The following is an 18,800-nucleotide window of genomic DNA, read 5'->3' on the forward strand; positions in this document are numbered from 1 at the left end:
CTCCTAAAACTAAGAGATGTCCTAAATCCTAAGAGAGAGAGGGGAGAACCTCTCTCAAAACTAATCTAAATCATGAGAAGTGAATTATGAGAGCCTTTCTATGAATGGATGCAATCCCCCACTTTATAGCCTCTAATCTGTGTTCTCTGGGCCGCGAACTGGGTCGATAACAGTCCAGAAATCGCTGGAGAAGAATTCAAACACGCTGATTTCCGTCACTGCGATGCGGCCGCATGAAGCACGCAATCGCGTCACCTAGCGTCAGAGAAACTATGGCATATTATATATCAAATCGAAGCCCCGGACGTTAGCTTTCCAACGCAACTGGAACCGCATCATTTGGACTTCTGTAGCTAAAGTTATAGCCTTTTGAGTGCAAAGAGGTCAGGCTAGACAGCTTAGCAATTTCTCCAACTTCTTGTATTCTTTCCACTTTTGCATGCTTTCTTTCCATCCTCTGAGCCATTCTTGCCCTGTAATCCCTGAAATCACTCAACATACATATCAAGGTATCTAATGGTAATAAGAGAGGATTAATATTAGCAATTATAAGTCCAAAGAAGCATGTTTTCAATCAAAGCACATAATTAGGAAGGCAAATGTAAAACCATGGAAATAGTATGAATAAGTGGGTAAAGAGTAGATAAAAACCACTCAATTAAGCACAAGATAAACCATAAAATAGTGGTTTATCAGTTAGACGACTAGCAAATCTTGGAGAAACATGATTAAAGGAGGGTTGAGTAATTAAACCCTACACACTGAGCGATTATAGTGTAAACACATCCGGTGAGGGTTTCAATTGCTCAATTCTATGTTCCCATTGCTTATCTTATGTCTTCTTGCATGTTGTTGAAATGAATTTTAGAAATTTCAAATCAAATCTTTGGATATTGATCACATTGTTATCTTTGCTTTGTCTTGGCCCTAAGTTTTTACTTTGGATTAATTGAGATTCTTTTGTTTACTTTTGCCAAACTCAATAGGAATCATAGTATAGATATAGATAGATAGTATTTAGTATATTTGCATACATATAAGTAGTTGCATTGAATAAATCATTTACCCCTTCATTCATCTCCTTTGGTTGGTTTAGCATGAGGACATGCTTGGTTTAAGTGTGGGAAAATTGATGAGTCTATATTTTACGATATATTTTGGTTTGATTTGAGTGGACTTCATCACATAAACCCACATTTATTCATCTAAATAGCATGCTTTTGAGATTTCTCTCTAAATTGTGCTTGAAAGTGAAAACATGCTCTTTTGTGCTTAATTTAGTCAATTTTATTCACTTTAATCCCATTTGGTGCCTTGATGTATTTGTTAAGTGATTTTTAGGTTTCCAAGGCAAGTATGGGTTGAAGAAGTGAGGAAAAGAGCATGCAAAAGGGAAGAATTCAAGAAATGAAGGATTTGGAAAGCTGCCAGCCCTGACCTCTCTGTACTAAATTGGTCATAACTTGAGCTACAGAGGTCCAAATAAGGCGGTTCTAGTGTTATTAGAAAGCTAACGTCCGAGACTTCAAAATGATATGCAATTTGCTATAGTGGACATAAGTCTAAGTGTGCATACGCACAGGTACTTGTGCGTACGCACAAGTCGGGATTCAGCATGTGTGCAGACACACATGTCTGTGCATCCGCACAGGTCCCTGCACGTGACCTCATTAATTGCAAGTTACTGGCAGCGATTTCTGGGCCCTCAAAACCCAATCCAACTCATTTTTTGAAGCTATTTAAGGACAAATTGAAGAAGGATGAAAGGGGGCAATTAGGTTTAGTTTTTATTATGTTTTCTCTTAGTTTCTAGTGAGAGAAGCTCCCCCCTCTCTCTAGAATTAGGGTTTTATTTGTTAATTTCCTTTTAATTTCAGCTTTTAATTCTTATTCTAGTGTAGTTTCTTTTATGTTTCCATGTTCTTCTATGTTGTTCTTCTTCATTTCTCTTGTTATTTCTTTTATTTTGTCATTTTTATGCTTATGGATACTCTTTGTTACTTTAATTTTAATTAATGCAAATTTATGTTTCCATGTCATTTATTGCTTTCTCTAGTTGTTATTGTCACTTTCTTGCTTTGGTAGTTTTAGAATTTATTTTATTGCAATTTAATATTATTTTATTCTCATGCACACCAAGTGTTTGATAAAATGCTTGGCTTAGTTTTCACTTAGTTTTTCTCCACTCTTGGCTTGAAATTGTTGACTTTAGTGATCTTTGAGTCATTGATGTCCATTCTTGTTTGATATATTAGAGTAGTTAGTTGATTTGGTTTCCCTTGACTCTATGTGACCCCTTAGTGTTGACATAGGACTTAGGGATTGAAATTAACTATGCCTATTTGACTTATCTTCGATGTAAGGTTGACTAAGTAGCATTAACTCTTCAAAATCATCATGTGTTTGGGGTCAATGTCTAGGATAGGTAGCCTTAGCTCTCAATTACTTGCAAAAATGTTTTCTTGCATTTGAAGTTTCCTTTCCTTACATTTAATTGCTTTGACTTTTATTGCTTTGATGTTTAATTTCTTGCATGTTTAGTTTTCACACTCTTGGTTGAGAAATTGGATGTTTGAATGGAATTGAGTTGTGGATGTCCATTCTACATTGTGTTGGAATAGTTAATTGGTTTGGTTTTCATTGACGCTAGTCTTTCACTAAATAATTAGTGAGTTGACTAGGACTTATGGATTGAGATCAATTATGCTTTTGACTAATTCTCAAGGAGGATTGACTAGTTTGGGTTGATTCCACACAATTGCCATGTTTGTGGTTCACAACTAGGATAGGAAACCTAGATTATCCACTTCTTGGCAATAGTCCTTTTAGCTTTCAATTTCCATTTTTCATTGCCTTTACTTGCTTTCATTTAATTTCTTACATGCTAAGTTACTTCCTTGCTATTTACATTCCCTTGCTCTCTCTTGCTTTCATTCACAAATCCCCATGCTCTTACTCTCTCATAGCCAATAATTGTACACTTAATTGCAACTCCTTGGGAGAACGACCCGGGAGCTAAATACTCTCGGTTTATTTTGTATTGACTTTATTATTTGATGTTGAGAGTTCATTATTAGTTTGGACTATGCTACCAATGAATTGATTCTTGTCTTTGATTGATTCCAAACCATACAATAATTCTCATTATCAAATATGGCGCCGTTGCCAGGGAGTTACAATGGTATTGGTTTTGGCTATTGTATATATGTTAATATGTAAATAGCTTGCTTTTCAATTATCTTTTGTTTTTGTCAATTGTTAGGATTGGGATCCCGGAGGACATTGGAGATTCAAGCATTTGGTGGGAAAGTCAAGCACAAGCCACCATAGCAAGGGCTCTCCCAATTGTCTAACTTAAAGATATTAAATAAAAGTGCTTGGTAACATTGTTCTAACTCTTCTCTTTTGTACATATTTTGACTTGTTTGCTTTTTGTTATGTTTGGTTAGCTTAGAATTATTTTAATTTTGAGTTAGTTATGTTAATTATGGTTTGGATCCTGAATTTATGGTTTCTTGCATGTTTTAGTGTTGAGTTTTGATTGAGCTAAGGCTTGGTGCCTTAGATTTTAAAGAAAAATTTTTGGGAAAAACAGGGCATGTGCGTGCGCACACCCTTGTGCGCACGCACACCACAACAATTTTTCACTTCCTGTGAGTATGCACCCACCTGTGCGTACGCACACAAGCCTTTATGCCCACTGTTCGCAGCACCAGCACGCTTTGTGCACGCGCATTCCTCTGCTTTCTGCGACCTGTACGTGTGTACCTATTTGTGCGTACACACACATGCCCTTTTTTGCACTCTCTGTGCGGCCGCATGATGACAAGTCATCTTAGCCTAGTTTTACTAATCTTTTTCTTTGTTTTTATTAGAATTTATGCACTTTCTTACATTGTAAGTAAGTAATTTGGAGTGGAATTGCATGGTTTCTTAGAATCAATCAACCACCCTTTAATTGATACAAAATCATGAGGTTTAAGCTAAATTTAATTGATAATTAATTGATTTATAAACCTTGTGAATTTTGTGATACTTTGATTGGTTGATTTGATCACTTGTAGGTGAAGAAAGAAGAAAATAAGAAAAGCGTGGCTTAGGGAGCGTGTCCAAAGGAAGCAAAAAGCGTGCCCAAGGGAGGAAAAAGCATAGCAAAAATCAAAGAAGAGTGAAGGCAAAGTTGAGAAAGCAAACTGAGCTTCACAAGGAAAAATGGGAAAGAGCAAAGCACCAAGCTCAGTTCAATTAGTCAACTGAGCACCATAGAAAGCAAGGAAACAACTTGAAGCTCAGTTCACTAAGTGAGCTTTATCGGAGACTTCTCAAAATTAATTCAAGATGAAATTCCAAGGGAGGAAGCCACCAAGTTTCGAACCAATGACCCAAGGGAAGCAAGGAACGCTCCTTGCAAGGAAAATCAAGAAGAATTAGCTAAAATGCTTCTTCCAAGGTTCGAACATGGAACCACACACTACCAAGCTTGCAAGGAAAATAACACAAGATGCTTGGGCTAAGTTTCAAACCTGGGAACTCTTTGGAACATAAGGGAGGAGCGCTACTTAGCTTGCAAGAAAATGAGCCAAGATGCACTCCAAGAGGATCGAACCAGGGAACTCCATGAAAAGCAAGGGAGGAGCGTCCAACTCTTCCAAGAAAAATAGCCTCCACTTGCTTCCACCAGGATTCGAACTTGGGAGACTGAGGTCCTAAGCAAAGCGCTATACATGGGGAGCTCAGTTGGTTTTCCCAACTGAGCACTACATCCCCCCATTCCTCCACATTTTGGCGCACACTTTGACACACCAAGGGTGCTATGATGCGCACAAATGACACGGCCAAGACTAGAGCTCAGTTCAAAATTCCAACTAAATTGGATCTCAGAGAATTGGGAAGGAGAATTGATCTCTCTTCTTCCTTGTTCTTGCTTGAGCATTCTTTACTTCTTGTCTTGAATCTTGGGTGGAGAATTGAAGAACTTCTGTTTCAATCTCACCTTGATCTTGTTTACTTTCAATCTCAATTCTGTTTATTGCTTCCATACTTCTATTTCTTCTGCAATTTACTTTTCTATTTTCATTTTGCAATTGTTCTTGTGGGATCAAAGAAGGATTTGAGATCTAGACTTCTTTTCTAGTCTCTTCCACTCCCGAGATCTTCAACATTTTTTAAATTGCTGCAAATTAAGCATCAGTCATTTTCTGTTTTCATTCTTCAAACACTTTTGCTTTTCTGTTTGAGATCTATTGCAATTTAATTCATCTTTAGTTCTTCTGCTTGTTGCAATTTACTTTGGGTTGTTTAAATTCTGCACTCCCAGCTCCCAATTTCCTTTTATAATTCAAGCAATTTACATTTCTTGCACTTTAAGATTCAGTCATTTACATTTCTTGCAATCTAAATTTCTGCAATTTACATTACTTGTACTTTAAGATTCAGCACTTTTACTCCTTGTTCTCTTTAATTTACTGCAATTCTTCCCTCTCCCTTTACAATTTATGCAATTTAGTTTCTGCCAAATACAAACCACTCAACCAATACTTGATTCGCTTGACTAATTAAACCACTAAACTAAAATTGCTCAATCCTTCAATCCCTGTGGGATCGACCTCACTCATGTGAGTTATTATTACTTGATGCGACCCGGTACACTTGCCGGAGAGTTTGTGTTGGATTGTTTTCCACACATCAAGTTTTTGGAGCCGTTGTCGGGGAATGATTAGATTGATAATGATTAAGTGAAGTGGAGATCTAGATCAAGCACTTTTTCTTTTCTGTTTTTTTATTTCTTAACTAACATGCTAACTGTTTGAATTTTTGCTTAAACTAACTAAAATCTCATTCTAACAATGGATTGAAGTTTTGCTGTCCTTCTGTCTTGTGTGACTTTTATGTGTGGTTTGCATGTCAGGGACAAGAGGAGCCATACCCACCTTTGGTGAACAAGACGAAAGAACCCTCAGGAGACTAAGAAGAGCTGAAAAAGGAAAAAACATTATTGGAGAAGAGGATTCAGAAGAAGAATTTCAAGATATGGAGGAACACTCAACAAACCCAAATAATCCACCAGGAGGAGCTGCCAACAATAATAACAATCCTCCACAGAGAAGAGTTTTGGCTTCCTATACATTTGCAAATCCTAGACATTGTGGGAGCAGCATTCTTACCCCAAATGTTAATGCAAATAACTTTGAACTAAAGCCACAACTCATCACCTTGGTTCAAAACAATTGTTCTTATGGAGGAGGACCACTTGAAGATCCAAACCAACATTTGTCTACCTTCTTGAGGATTTGTGACACTATCAAAACCAATGGAGTGCATCCTGACATCTACAAGCTGTTACTATTTCCATTTTCTCTCAAAGACAAAGCTACTCAATGGTTGGAATCCTTCCAAAGAGAAAGCATCAACAATTGGGATGATCTAGTGAGCAAGTTCCTTACCAAGTTCTACCCACCTCAAAGGGTTATTAGATTGAAGACTGAAGTGCAAACATTCACACAAATGGATGCTGAACCTTTATATGAGGCATGAGAAAGATACAAGGCTCTAATTCGGAAATGTCCTCCTAAAATGTTCAATGAGTGGGACAGATTGCAGAATTTTTATGAAGGCCTGACATTGAAATCTCAAGAGGCGTTGGATCATTCAGCAGGAGGCTCTGTGCAACTCATGAAAACTGCAGAGGAAGCCCAAAATCTCATTGACATGGTAGCTAACAACTAGTATTTCTTTGCTCATCAAAGGCAACGTCACCCATCACAAAGGAAAGGAGTGATGGAGCTGGAAGGAGTGGATTCAATCTTAGCTCAAAACAAAATGATGCAGCAACAAATTCAACAACAATTTGAGCAAATGGCCAATAGGATTGACAATCTCCAAGTTGCAGCAGTCAACACAAGCCAACCATCAACTACATGGGGGACAAATGAAGAAACTCAAGAGGACCAACAGCAGGATCAAGTCCAATATATGCACAACCAAAATTTTGGGCCAAATGAAGTCTATGGTGATACTTACAACCCCTCATGGAAGAACCACCCCAACCTCAGATGGGGAGACAATCACAATCAAACTCAACAACCATGGCAAAGAAACTCAAGCCAAAACAGTTGGAAAAACATAAACCAAAACAACCAGCAAAACAATAACCAAAACACATACAGAAAACCACAGAACACTTACCCCAATCCCAACCATCATCCATCCAATAACTAAGCCACCAATCAAAACACATACCCTCAACCCTCAACACCCCACAATCAACCAACCTCAAAAGACTCTCAGAGGATTACCAACTTGGAGATCTTAATGGATAAAATGATGAAGCACCAAGAAATGACAACAAAGAATCAGTAGGCTTCCATGAAGAATATGGAGAGACAGATTGGACAGCTTTCCAAGCAACTCACCATTGAGAGACCTTTGAACTTACTCCCAAGTGACACCATTCCTAATCCAAAGGAGGAATGTAAAGCTATACAACTAAGGAGTGGAAAAATCGTGGTGAAGAAGGAAGAAGCAACCAAGAAGTCAAAGGAAAATGACAAGAAACAAGGGGAAAAAGAGGAAGCTAATGATGAGGAGGTAACAGCAAGCAAGAAAACTTCATGGCAGGCTCAAGAAAGGGAAGAACAGCCAAAAATTTCAAGAAAAGGGAAGGAAACAATTGAAGAGCCAATTAAGGACCACAGGCAGGAGGCTAACTTCACACCTCCACTACCATATCCTCAAAGGTTCAACAAGGAGACTAAGGACCAACACTTCCCTAAATTTCTTGAAATCTTCAAGAAATTGGAGATAAACATTCTACTAGCTGAGGCACTAGAGCAAATGCCCCTGTATGCCAAATTTTTGAAGGAGCTTATTAACAAGAAGAGAAGTTGGCAAGAAAAGGAGACTATCATGCTTACTGAAGAATGCAGTGCTGTGATCCAGAGGGGTATCCCACCAAAGCTCAAAGACCCTGGAAGTTTTATGGTCTCATGCACTATAGGCAAGATAACATTGGAAAATGCCCTATGTGATTTAGGTGCCAGCATCAACTTGATGCCTCTATCAATGATGAGAAAGCTTGCTATAGAAGAAATCAAACCCACTAGGATGTCACTAGTAATGGCCGACAGATCAATCAAGACACCCAATGGAGTTGTGGAAAATCTACTAGTGAAGGTTGGAAAGTTTATCTTCCCTGTGGACTTTGTAATCTTAGACACAGAAGGGGAAGGAAACAACTCAATCATCTTGGGAAGACCATTTCTAGCTACAACAAGAACCACTATTGATGTGGAGAAGGGAGAAATGACCTTCAGGGTGCATAATGAACAAATGGTAATCAATTTCTTCAAATCAATGCAACACTCCTCTGAGCAAGAAAATTACATGAATGTGGATGTGATAGAAAGCTTGGTAGAAGAAGTGTTTGAGGATAATTATCGAGAGCATCAGGAAGAACAAGGAAAGGAGGTGGTAGAAATATCCATTGAAGACAAGAAAAATGATAAGCCAAAACAAGAGTTGAAGCCTCTCCCTTCTCACCTCAAATATGTGTTTCTTGGGGAAGCAGGAGCCTTACCAGTAATCATAAACTCCTCATTGAACATGGAAGAGGAAGCAAGGTTGATTGAAGTATTAAAAGCTCACAAAACAGCCTTGGGGTGGACAATTGAGGACATCAAAGGCATCAGCCCTGCCATTTGTATGCATAAAATTCTATTGGAGGAAGAGTCAAAACCTGTGGTTTAACCTCAGAGAAGACTCAACCCAACCATTAAAGAAGTGGTTCAAAAAGAAGTGATGAAGCTATGGAATGCTGGGATAATCTTCCTAATCTCAGACAGCTCGTGGGTGAGCCCGGTTTATGTTGTACCAAAAAAAAGGAGGAATGACAGTCATCACCAATGAGAAGAATGAGTTGATCCCCACTAGGACAGTGACTGGATGGAGAATGTGCATAGACTACAGGAGACTAAATGATGCTACAAGAAAAGATCACTTCCCTCTACCCTTCATTGATCAAATGTTGGAAAGATTAGCATGCCATGCTTATTGCTGCTTCTTGGATGGGTACTCTGGGTATAATCAAATAGTGGTGGATCCCAAGAATCAAGAGAAGACTTCCTTCACATGCCCATTTGGAGTTTTTGCCTACAGGAGAATGCTATTTGGGCTATGCAAATCCCCAGCCACTTTTCAAAGGTGTATGCTTTCCATATTTTCTGATATGGCGGAAAAATTTTTAGAAGTCTTCATGGATGATTTTTCTGTCTTTGGGAATTCATTTAACACTTACTTGCATAACTTAACTCTTGTTTTGAAAAGGTGCCAAGAAACTAATTTGGTATTGAATTGGGAAAAGTGCCATTTCATGGTTCCAGAAGGAATAGTTCTTGGACATAAAGTGTCATGTAAGGGTATAGAAGTTGATAGAGCTAAAATAGAAACTATTAAAAAACTCCCTATACCTGTTAATGTGAAAGCAGTAAGGAGTTTTCTTGGACATGCTGGTTTTTACAGAAGGTTCATCAAAGATTTTTCAAAAATAGCAAAACCATATCTACTAATGTTTGATACTCCCTTTATCTTTGATGATAACTGTAAACATGCCTTTGAAACTCTAAAGAGAAAACTCGTTACAGCACCAATTATCACACTCCCTGATTGGAACCTACCTTTTGAACTCATGTGTGATGCAAGTAATCTTGCTATTGGTGCTGTACTGAAGCAAAAGAAAGACAAGTTGCACCATGTCATATACTATGCTAGCAAGGTGTTAAACGAAGCACAGAAAAATTATACCACCACTGAGAAAGAACTTTTAGCAATTGTATATGCATTTGAAAAGTTTAGGCAATACTTAATTGGCTCAAAAGTTATAGTTTATACTGACCATGCTGCTCTCAAGTATTTAATGTCTAAATAAGATTCAAAGCCAAGACTTATTAGCTGGGTGTTGTTGCTACAAGAGTTTGATATTGAAGTGAGAGATAGAAAGGGAAGTGAAAATCAAGTAGCAGATCACTTATCAAGAGTGCCACAAGAAGCCAAGCAAGATGAACCACAGCAAGTAAATGAGAATTTCCCTGATGAGCACCTCTTTCAAGTTCAACAAACGCCTTGGTTTGCTGACATCACAAATTACAAAGTAGGAAGGAAAACCCCTCAAGAATTATCTAAGCAACAAGTGAAGAAGCTACGCAATGAAGCAAGGAAGTTCTTGTGGGATGAACCCTTTCTATTCAAGAGATGCTCTGATGGAATGATTAGGAGATGTGTCCCTGAAAATAAAATGAAGGACATATTGTGGCATTGTCATGGTTCAGCATACGGTGGACACTTTGGACCAGAGAGAACGGCTGCAAAGGTACTGCAAAGTGGTTTTTATTGGCCAACCATCTTTAAAGATGCTAGAGAGTTTGTTCATCAATGCAATGAATGCCAAAGAGCTGGAGGATTGACAAAAAAGAATGAGATGCCTCAAAATTTCATCCTAGAAGTAGAACTATTTGACTTATGGGGCATTGATTTCATGGGACCCTTCCCTCCTTCCTATTCCTTCAGATACATCTTGGTAGTAGTGGAGTATGTCTCAAAGTGGGTGGAAGCTATAGCCACAACCACCTGTGATGCACAGATTGTCCTTCAATTCCTTAAAAAGCACATTTTCACTAAATATGGAGTGCCCAAGGGGCTTATTAGCGATGGTGGTGGTCATTTTTGCAACAAACAGATGGAGAAACTCCTCCACAAATATGGAGTAATCCATAAAGTGGCCACACCATACCATCCTCAAACTAATGGCCAGGCTGAATTGGCAAATAGGGAGTTGAAGAAGATCTTGGAAAAAACAGTGGGAAGCACAAGAAAAGATTGGGCTAGGAAGCTAGAAGATGCACTCTAGGCATACAGAACAGCTTTCAAAACTTCGATTGGAAAGTCCTCCTTTCAGCTATTGTATGGAAAATCATGCCATCTCCCTGTAGAGCTTGAACACAGAGCTTTCTAGGCAACTAAACTCCTCAATCTCGATTCTCAGGCAGCAGGGGAGAAAAGGTTGCTACAATTAAATGAGTTGGATGAATTTAGGCTAGAAGCCTATGAAAATGCTAAGACATACAAGGAAAGAGGCAAAAGGTGGCATGACAGGAAGATCTCAAAGAAAGAATTCAAACTAGGACAGCAAGTAATTCTGTATAATTCACGGCTCAAGATTTTTCTTGGCAAGCTCAAGTCCAAATGGACTGGCCCATATTTAGTAATAAAAGTTTTTTCTTATGGAAGTCTTGAGTTGCTAGATGAAGCTACACAGAGTCATTTCACAGCAAACGGACACAGAGCAAAGCCTTACTTAGGAGGGAAATGGGACAAGGAAAAAGAGGTTCAGAACCTGAGCTAAACAAGAATGGAGGATGTCAAGCTATTGACAATAAAGAAGCGCTTGTTGGGAGGCAACCCAACCTGAGGTAGTTTTCTTTTCATAATTTTTTTTAATAAAAAGGTTAATTAGCTTTATCTATATTGCAAGAAGTTAAGTTTGGTGTTGCACACCAAAACAATAAAAGGGAGAATGAAGTATTCTAAGTTTGGTGTTCCACCAAAGTCTCATTATGAAATGCATTCTCACTTTCTGCCTAGTGCTAGCTTCAAACAATTAGATAAAACTAGTTAACTATTTGCTATTTCATAGTATTTAGTTTTATTACCTTGAGCACGGAAAAAGGGTTCCACATATGGTTAGTTTGCTGCATGAAAAATGTTGGCAAGGAACTAAGTTTGGTGTTCACACACCAAAGTAAGTTCAAGAGCCACAAATAAGCTTTGTGTATTAATCAGTTGCCTAAAGGGCTTGAAAAACAAGCAACTTTTAAGAATCATGCAGGGAAACAGCAAACAATTGAGGACAAGCTGCAGTGTAACTCAAAAGAGACATAACAGAAGGAAGAATGAAAAAGCTGCAACCCAACAGGTTCTACTTATTCTTAATCCTTGTGGTTATGAATTGTTTCAATTCAGAGATTCCTTATGCCCTGCTAGAATAATCATTTAGTTGCAAGTAAAAATACATGCTAACGGAAGCTATCTGAAATTTCTCTTTAGCCTAAAAATTATCTGCATAATAAATGTCATCACTCATCAGCTTGAGTATTTTGCTTTGTTCCCCTTGCTGTTTGAATAAAAGAGAGATGTTTTAATTAGAAAAGTAATTGTTCAATGTTGCAAAAGTTAGAATGGAAGTTAGTGGTGGTATGTGTTTGATTCAATTGTTAGCTCATAGAATAATTGCTGCATAATGACATGTTATTTGAGGCCTAAGCTAGTTTGCTACTATGATCCTTAAATTAATAAAAATCCCTTGAAAATGAATCATAACAAAAAGAAAAAGAAATAGAAAAAGCCAAAGAAAATGGCAAAGAAACAAACAATAAGGCTAGACACCAATAGCTTGGACCCTAGGACACATGCCTGTGGTGTTTTTTATACTAGGATATGCTTGGACAAGTAAGTTCTAAGGAGTATTTCAAAACTTGGCCACTTAGATCAACTGATTTGGGATTGCCAACTGAAAGTCCACAATAAAGAGCAACCTAGATACAAAACACTTAGTTACCCAAAGAGATGCTGGGCATCAATGATCCTAGGAGGAAAAAGGTGAGCCATGTATCTGTGGTGAAGAAATGTTGAGTGAAATTAAGCCAAAGGCCACTGCAACATTTGCCACCAAGCCTTCAATAAGTAATAAGCTCTCTAATGCAAAAGAAAGAAAGAAAAAGCTAACAAGGGAAGTAAGCAAAAAGCAAGGCAGTGTAGCAGCAACCTTAGTGAATCCTTAAGGAAACATTGTTTGTTTTGACAGCAAGTAATAAATGAGCCACTTTTGATCTGCATGAAACCCCATGAACCAAGTTCAACTATTTGCTTAATAAGGACATGTTGATGCCAGGGCATCTTGGCCAGTTTCACTGACCTTTTCTTTACTGTTTTTAGGTTAGTTTCATGCATTTCTTTAGGAAATAAGCTAGTTTTGGGTAAATATTCACTTATGCCTTTACTCAAGCAGACATTGTGCATTTTACATGATTTCATGAGGATTTTGCATAAGTTTAGTGACAAATATTATGTTGCATTACTCATGACTTGGACTGGAGCTTTGATGCACTTTGTTGCTTGATTTCAGGACCAAAAAGGAGCAAGAAAGGGGAGGTAACTTGCAAGGATTAATGAGAAAAGTGATTGCCAATAACATTCTCAAAGAAAGCCATCAATGCCCACGTTAGAGAGTCACGTTAACCAAGTTAACGTGAACTCTAACGTGGAGAAGAGAAGTTGAGCCAACGTTAGTGACACTCAACATTGTCACTAACGTTGGCAATCACTCATAAGTGGCCACGTTAGAAGCCACGTTAACCTAGTTAACGTGGCCTCTAACGTTAAGGGGGAGGGAGAGAAGCCAACGTTAGTGACACTCAACATTGTCACTAACGTTGGCCTATGGTGCTAAGTACCACGTTAACTCTCACGTTAACTTGGTTAACGTGGGAATTAACGTAGAGGATGAAGAGTTGTCGACAACGTTAGTGACACTCCACATTGTCACTAACGTTGAAGCAACCACACAACCCCCAAGAGTCATGTTAACCTCCACGTTAACTTGGTTAACGTGGAAGCTAACGATGAGAAATGAAAGATGAGCCAACGTTAGTGACACTCAACATTGTCACTAATGTTGGGATGGCTAAAAGATGGCCACGTTAGAAGCCACGTTAACCTAGTTAACGTGGACCCTAACGTGAGACCCAGGGGCACATTGGAACGTTAGTGACAATGTTGAGTGTCACTAACGTTCTCGAAGGTTGGCAAGGACCACATTAGAAGCCACGTTAACCTAGTTAACGTGGGTTTTAACGTGAAACAAGAAGGGGCACACTGGAACGTTAGTGACAATGTTGAGTGTCACTAACGTTCTCGAAGGACTAACAAGGCAACGTTAAAAGCCACGTTAACCTAGTTAACGTGGGTTTTAACGTAAGGCAAAGGGGTGCATTGGAACGTTAGTAACAATGTTAAGTGTCACTAACGTTCTCGAACTTATATTCTCGCTAAATATTAACACCCCTAACGTCCTGAGCTGAAGTCTCTACCCACTTAGCACTTTCTCTCTGCAAGTAAAGCCAAGCCCAAATGAAGAAAAGAACTGCTTCAAACTCAAGATCCAAAGGCCCAAGACTTGAAGAGTAAACTAGAAGCTGAGAAGAGTAGTATATATAGGAGTAACTTTGAATTGTAAAGGAGTTCTGGAGGCTGAAGAATTACTCTCTGTATTCACTTTCTTTGCAATTTCTAGTTTTATGATGTATTCTCCATCTTTGTTTTCATTTTCAAGAGCTATGAACAACTAAACCCCTTTCATTGGATTAGGGAGCTCTGTTGTAATTTGATGGATCAATACTAATTTTCATGTTCTTCTTCTATCTTTCCTCTTGATTTTACTTGAAAGCTTTCGATCTTCATCCAATTGAGTAGTTATCTTGGAAGAGAAGCTATTCAAACTTGGATCTCTTTTGAACCTTGGAAGAGGAATAAAGAGATCAAGCTAGAAATGCTTTCTCATGCTGGACCAAATTGGATTTGGATGGGTATGTGACTATAACCCTCTCAATACTTGGTTTGGAAAATGCATGTGGTATAATCAGTGACCATACTTCATCTCTTCTCATGAGCAATTGACCAAGGAATTGGCTATTGATCAAGATTTGAGAGATTGAATTGCAAGGAATTGCAATTCAATCACTTAAGATTGCCAAGGAGACCAATGAGTGCATTGATTGAGGAAGAGATGAAAATGAACTTGATCCGGAGAATTGCAACATCTCCTAAGCCCAATGAATTCCCCATCTCAAATCTTACCCATTCTCTTTAATTTCTGTGATTTACTTTTATGAGCAAATCCCCCATTCCCATTTACAATTCTGCAATTTATTTTCAGTCATTTACTTCCAGTTCTTTAATTCTAGCATTTACTTTTCTGTTATTTACATTCTCGCCATTTTATTTTCTGCAACTCTCAACCCAAATTCTGGATTCGCTCAACTAGAACATTCTTCTAATTAAAGTTGCTTGATCAATCAATCCCTGTGGGATTCGATCTCACTCTAGTGTGAGTTTTTACTTGACGACAACTTCGGTACACTTGCCGAAGGGAGATTTGTTGAGAGACAAGTTTTCCACGCATCAAGTTTATGGCGCCGTTGTCGGGGATTGATTGTGCATCAACAATGATTAGATTGGAAGATCACTAGATTGAGCATTTTATTTTGTGAATTTCAATTTTCTGTTTGATTGATTTGCTTTTTGTTTTAGTAAAACTTCTTCCCTTCTCCATCTACTCTCTTGTTTTTCTTTGTTATTTTCAATTCTGTTTGCTAACCCACTAACTATTTGATATATTGCATCACCCACAACTAACATCAATTCTGACATAAATACTGTCTGCACCTATCTTCTCTGCTTGTACTTGTTAGTTGTATGACAGGGAGAAGAAGCGGGGCTTCAACTTCCTTTGATTCTGAACCAGAGAGAACCTTCCTTAGACTAAGGAAGGAGGCAAGAGGAAAACAAGTAGTTGGTGCTGAAGAAGAGGAAGAACAGTTTGAGGAATACTTTGAACCAAACATGGAAGAAAACATGGAAAATCATCATGAAGAAGAGACTCACAACCATGGCAGAGGAGGTGGAGCAAATCATGCTGGGGAGGATAGAAGAGTTTTGGACTCTTACATTAATCCAAACCCAGGCAATTGTGGAAGTAGCATCCAAAAGCCAACAATCCATGCCAACAACTTTGAACTTAAACCACAGCTCATCACCCTTGTTCAGAACAACTGTTCGTTTGGAGGAGGTGTTCAAGAAGATCCCAACCAACATTTGACCACCTTCCTGAGAATATGTGACACAGTAAAATCTAATGGTGTTCATCCTAACGCCTATAGATTGCTCTTATTTCCCTTCTCACTCAGAGACAAGGCAGCCAAGTGGCTGGAATCCTTCCCAAGGGAGAGCTTGACAACTTGGGAGGATGTGGTGAACAAATTCCTAGCAAGGTTCTACCCTCCTCAACGAATTAATAGGCTGAGAGCTGAGGTTCAAACCTTCAGGCAACAGGATGGTGAGACTCTGTATGAAGCATGGGAGAGGTTCAAAGACTTAACAAGGAGGTGTCCACCTGACATGTTCAACGAATGGGTCCAGCTGCACATTTTCTATGAAGGGCTCTCTTATGAGTCAAAGAAGGCAGTAGATCATTCATCTGGAGGGTCTTTGAACAAGAAGAAGACCATTGAGGAAGCTATAGATGTTATTGAAACAGTAGCAAAAAATGACTACTTCTATACTTCCGAAAGAGGGAACACAAGAGGAGTGATGGAGCTAAACAATGTAGATGCTCTGTTGGCCCAAAACAAGCTCATTACTCAGCAGCTGGCTGACCTCACCAAGAAGATGGAGATGAACCAAGTAGCAGCAATCTCCACTTCATCAACAACACGAGAAGGAGTAAACCAAGAAGCAGAAGGGAGTCAGGAACAAGCCAACTACATTGGGAATTCACCAAGGAAAATCTATGATCCATACTCCAAGACTTACAACCCTGGATGGAGAAATCACCCGAACTTTGGGTGGGGAAGTGAGCAAGATCTAAACCAAGACCAGAGACGTTACAATTCCAACAACAATGCAGCTCACCAACAATTCACCCAGAGGACATCTCAATACCCCCACAACAACAACTCTCCACACACTTATCAAAACCAAAACAGCACATCAGCTCCGAACCACTCATCAATTGATGACAGGCTCTCTAAGATTGAAGCCTTACTTGAAGGAATAAGCCAAGAGATTCAAAAAAATAAGGTGTTCAAAGAGGAGGTGCGAGCCAATATTAAGAACCAGGGAGAAACCATTAGGAAGATGGAATTCCAGGTGGGATATTTAGCTGAGAAGATTCCCAAACCTACTGATAGCTTCCCAAGTGACACTGAGAAAAACCCCAAGGGAGAAGCAAAGAAAGTAAGATGGGAAGATTGCAAAATGGTCACTACAAGCGATCAAGAGATTGAAGACGAGCAAGGAAAAATGTGCAAACAACCTGAAGACAACTCAACAAAGGAGGATGATAGAGATCACAAAGAACCAAAAATCTCACAACAAGAGCTGCTGAAGCTCTATGCACCATTCCCTCAACTGCTCAATGGTCCTGTGGGAAAAAGAATATACTCAAGGTTCCTAAACTTGTTTGCATCTCTGCATGTGAACATACCATTCATCAAGGCAATTCAACAAATGCCTGCATTCATCAAATATATGAAGGAACTTCTTCCCAGGAAAAGCTCACTCAAGGGAGGGCAGACTATAGTGATGAACAAGGAATGTTGTGCCCTTATTCAACCTGAGTTACCTACAAAAAGAAGAGACCCAGGAAGTTTTCATGTCCCTTGTGCCATATGTGAAACTATGTTCGACAGAGCACTATGTGATCTAGGGGCCAGCATCAACTTACTGCCCTTATCCCTGGTGAAGAGGCTGCAGATCAATGAGATAATGCCTACAGATGTCATTATCAGACTGGCTGACAAAACTCAAAAGCAAGCAATAGGAGTGGTGAAAAATGTGTTGCTAAAGGTTGGGAAGTACTTTCTCCCAACAGACTTTATCATTCTGGACATGGAAGAAAGTCACACTCACCCAATCATATTGGGAAGACCATTTCTAGCTACGGCCAAAGCACTTATCGATGTAGAGAAAGGGGAGCTAATATTGAGAATCCATGATGAACGACTCAGCTTCAATGTTTTCAAACTCTCACAAGAAATAGATCAAGAGGACAAGGAACTAAGCACAAATGACAATGAGACACTGAAGGACGAAACAAGCACTGGAGCACAGCCAGTTCACTCTGAGACCCCATTAACTGACAAACAAGGAAAACAGCAATTGCCACAGCTCAAGGAGAAGTTGGAGGAACCAAAACCTCTAGAGGCAGGTGAAGATAGCATCACAACTCCTTGGAGAAAAGAGGTCACCAAGGGGAAGGCAACCTCAAAAGAAATAAAAAAGAAGGTACCAAGGAGATGGAGGAACAAGAAGATCCCTACGGAAGATTTCTCTCCAGGGGATAGAGTTGTCTCAGCTTACTTCCCAGATATTCCCCCTAATCTCCCTACTGTACCATCTCAATTACCCAAGGTCTTCACTATCAACAGAGTTCTTTCTCTGGAACATATGGAGATCATTGATTCAACCAATGGATACAAGTCCACAGCAAGAGGGGAGGACTTTAAGCACTACCAACCACCATGATGAAGGAAAAACGTCAAGCTAGTGACGCTAAAGAAGCGCTTCATGGGAGGCAACCCATGTTTTATATGCTTTTAGATGATAATGAATAAGTCAATCTTTATGAGCTTCAATCCAAACTTAACAAACAATTGGTGAAAATCCTCTTATGCAGAATATAGTGAGGAACAAGTTTGGTGTTCAAAGCAAACCAAGTTGCATGCTAGTCTTGGAAGCTTTGAACACAAAACCTTCATCACAGTGCCTCAAACTAAGTTTGGTGTCACCCCATGGTGCCACCAAAATGCATATAAGGAACCACCAATAGTTAGTTAGCTAGTTGAAATTCATAAACAAACAATCAAATCCTTTCTTTCAATTTATTCTAGCCGTAGAGTTTTAATTTTCTTATATATTAATTCCCTTATTTCAAATCTTTATAGGAAAAGAAAAGAAGCATGAAAAGGGATTGA

At 39.0% G+C, this 18,800-nt stretch overlaps 1 non-coding gene across 1 annotated transcript; it reads right to left on the reverse strand.

The window, feature by feature from the left end:
* Window positions 1–16,122: 16,122 nt before the first annotated feature.
* On the reverse strand, window positions 16,123–16,226 carry LOC148568219 (small nucleolar RNA R71). The gene has a single exon (XR_015882856.1). It is a non-coding gene; the product is annotated as a small nucleolar RNA R71 (small nucleolar RNA).
* Window positions 16,227–18,800: the final 2,574 nt, after the last annotated feature.

Source organism: Arachis ipaensis, chromosome B4 (assembly GCF_059453495.1).
Source record: "Arachis ipaensis isolate K30076 ecotype BB chromosome B4, ASM5945349v1, whole genome shotgun sequence".
Taxonomy (NCBI): Eukaryota; Viridiplantae; Streptophyta; class Magnoliopsida; order Fabales; family Fabaceae; genus Arachis; species Arachis ipaensis.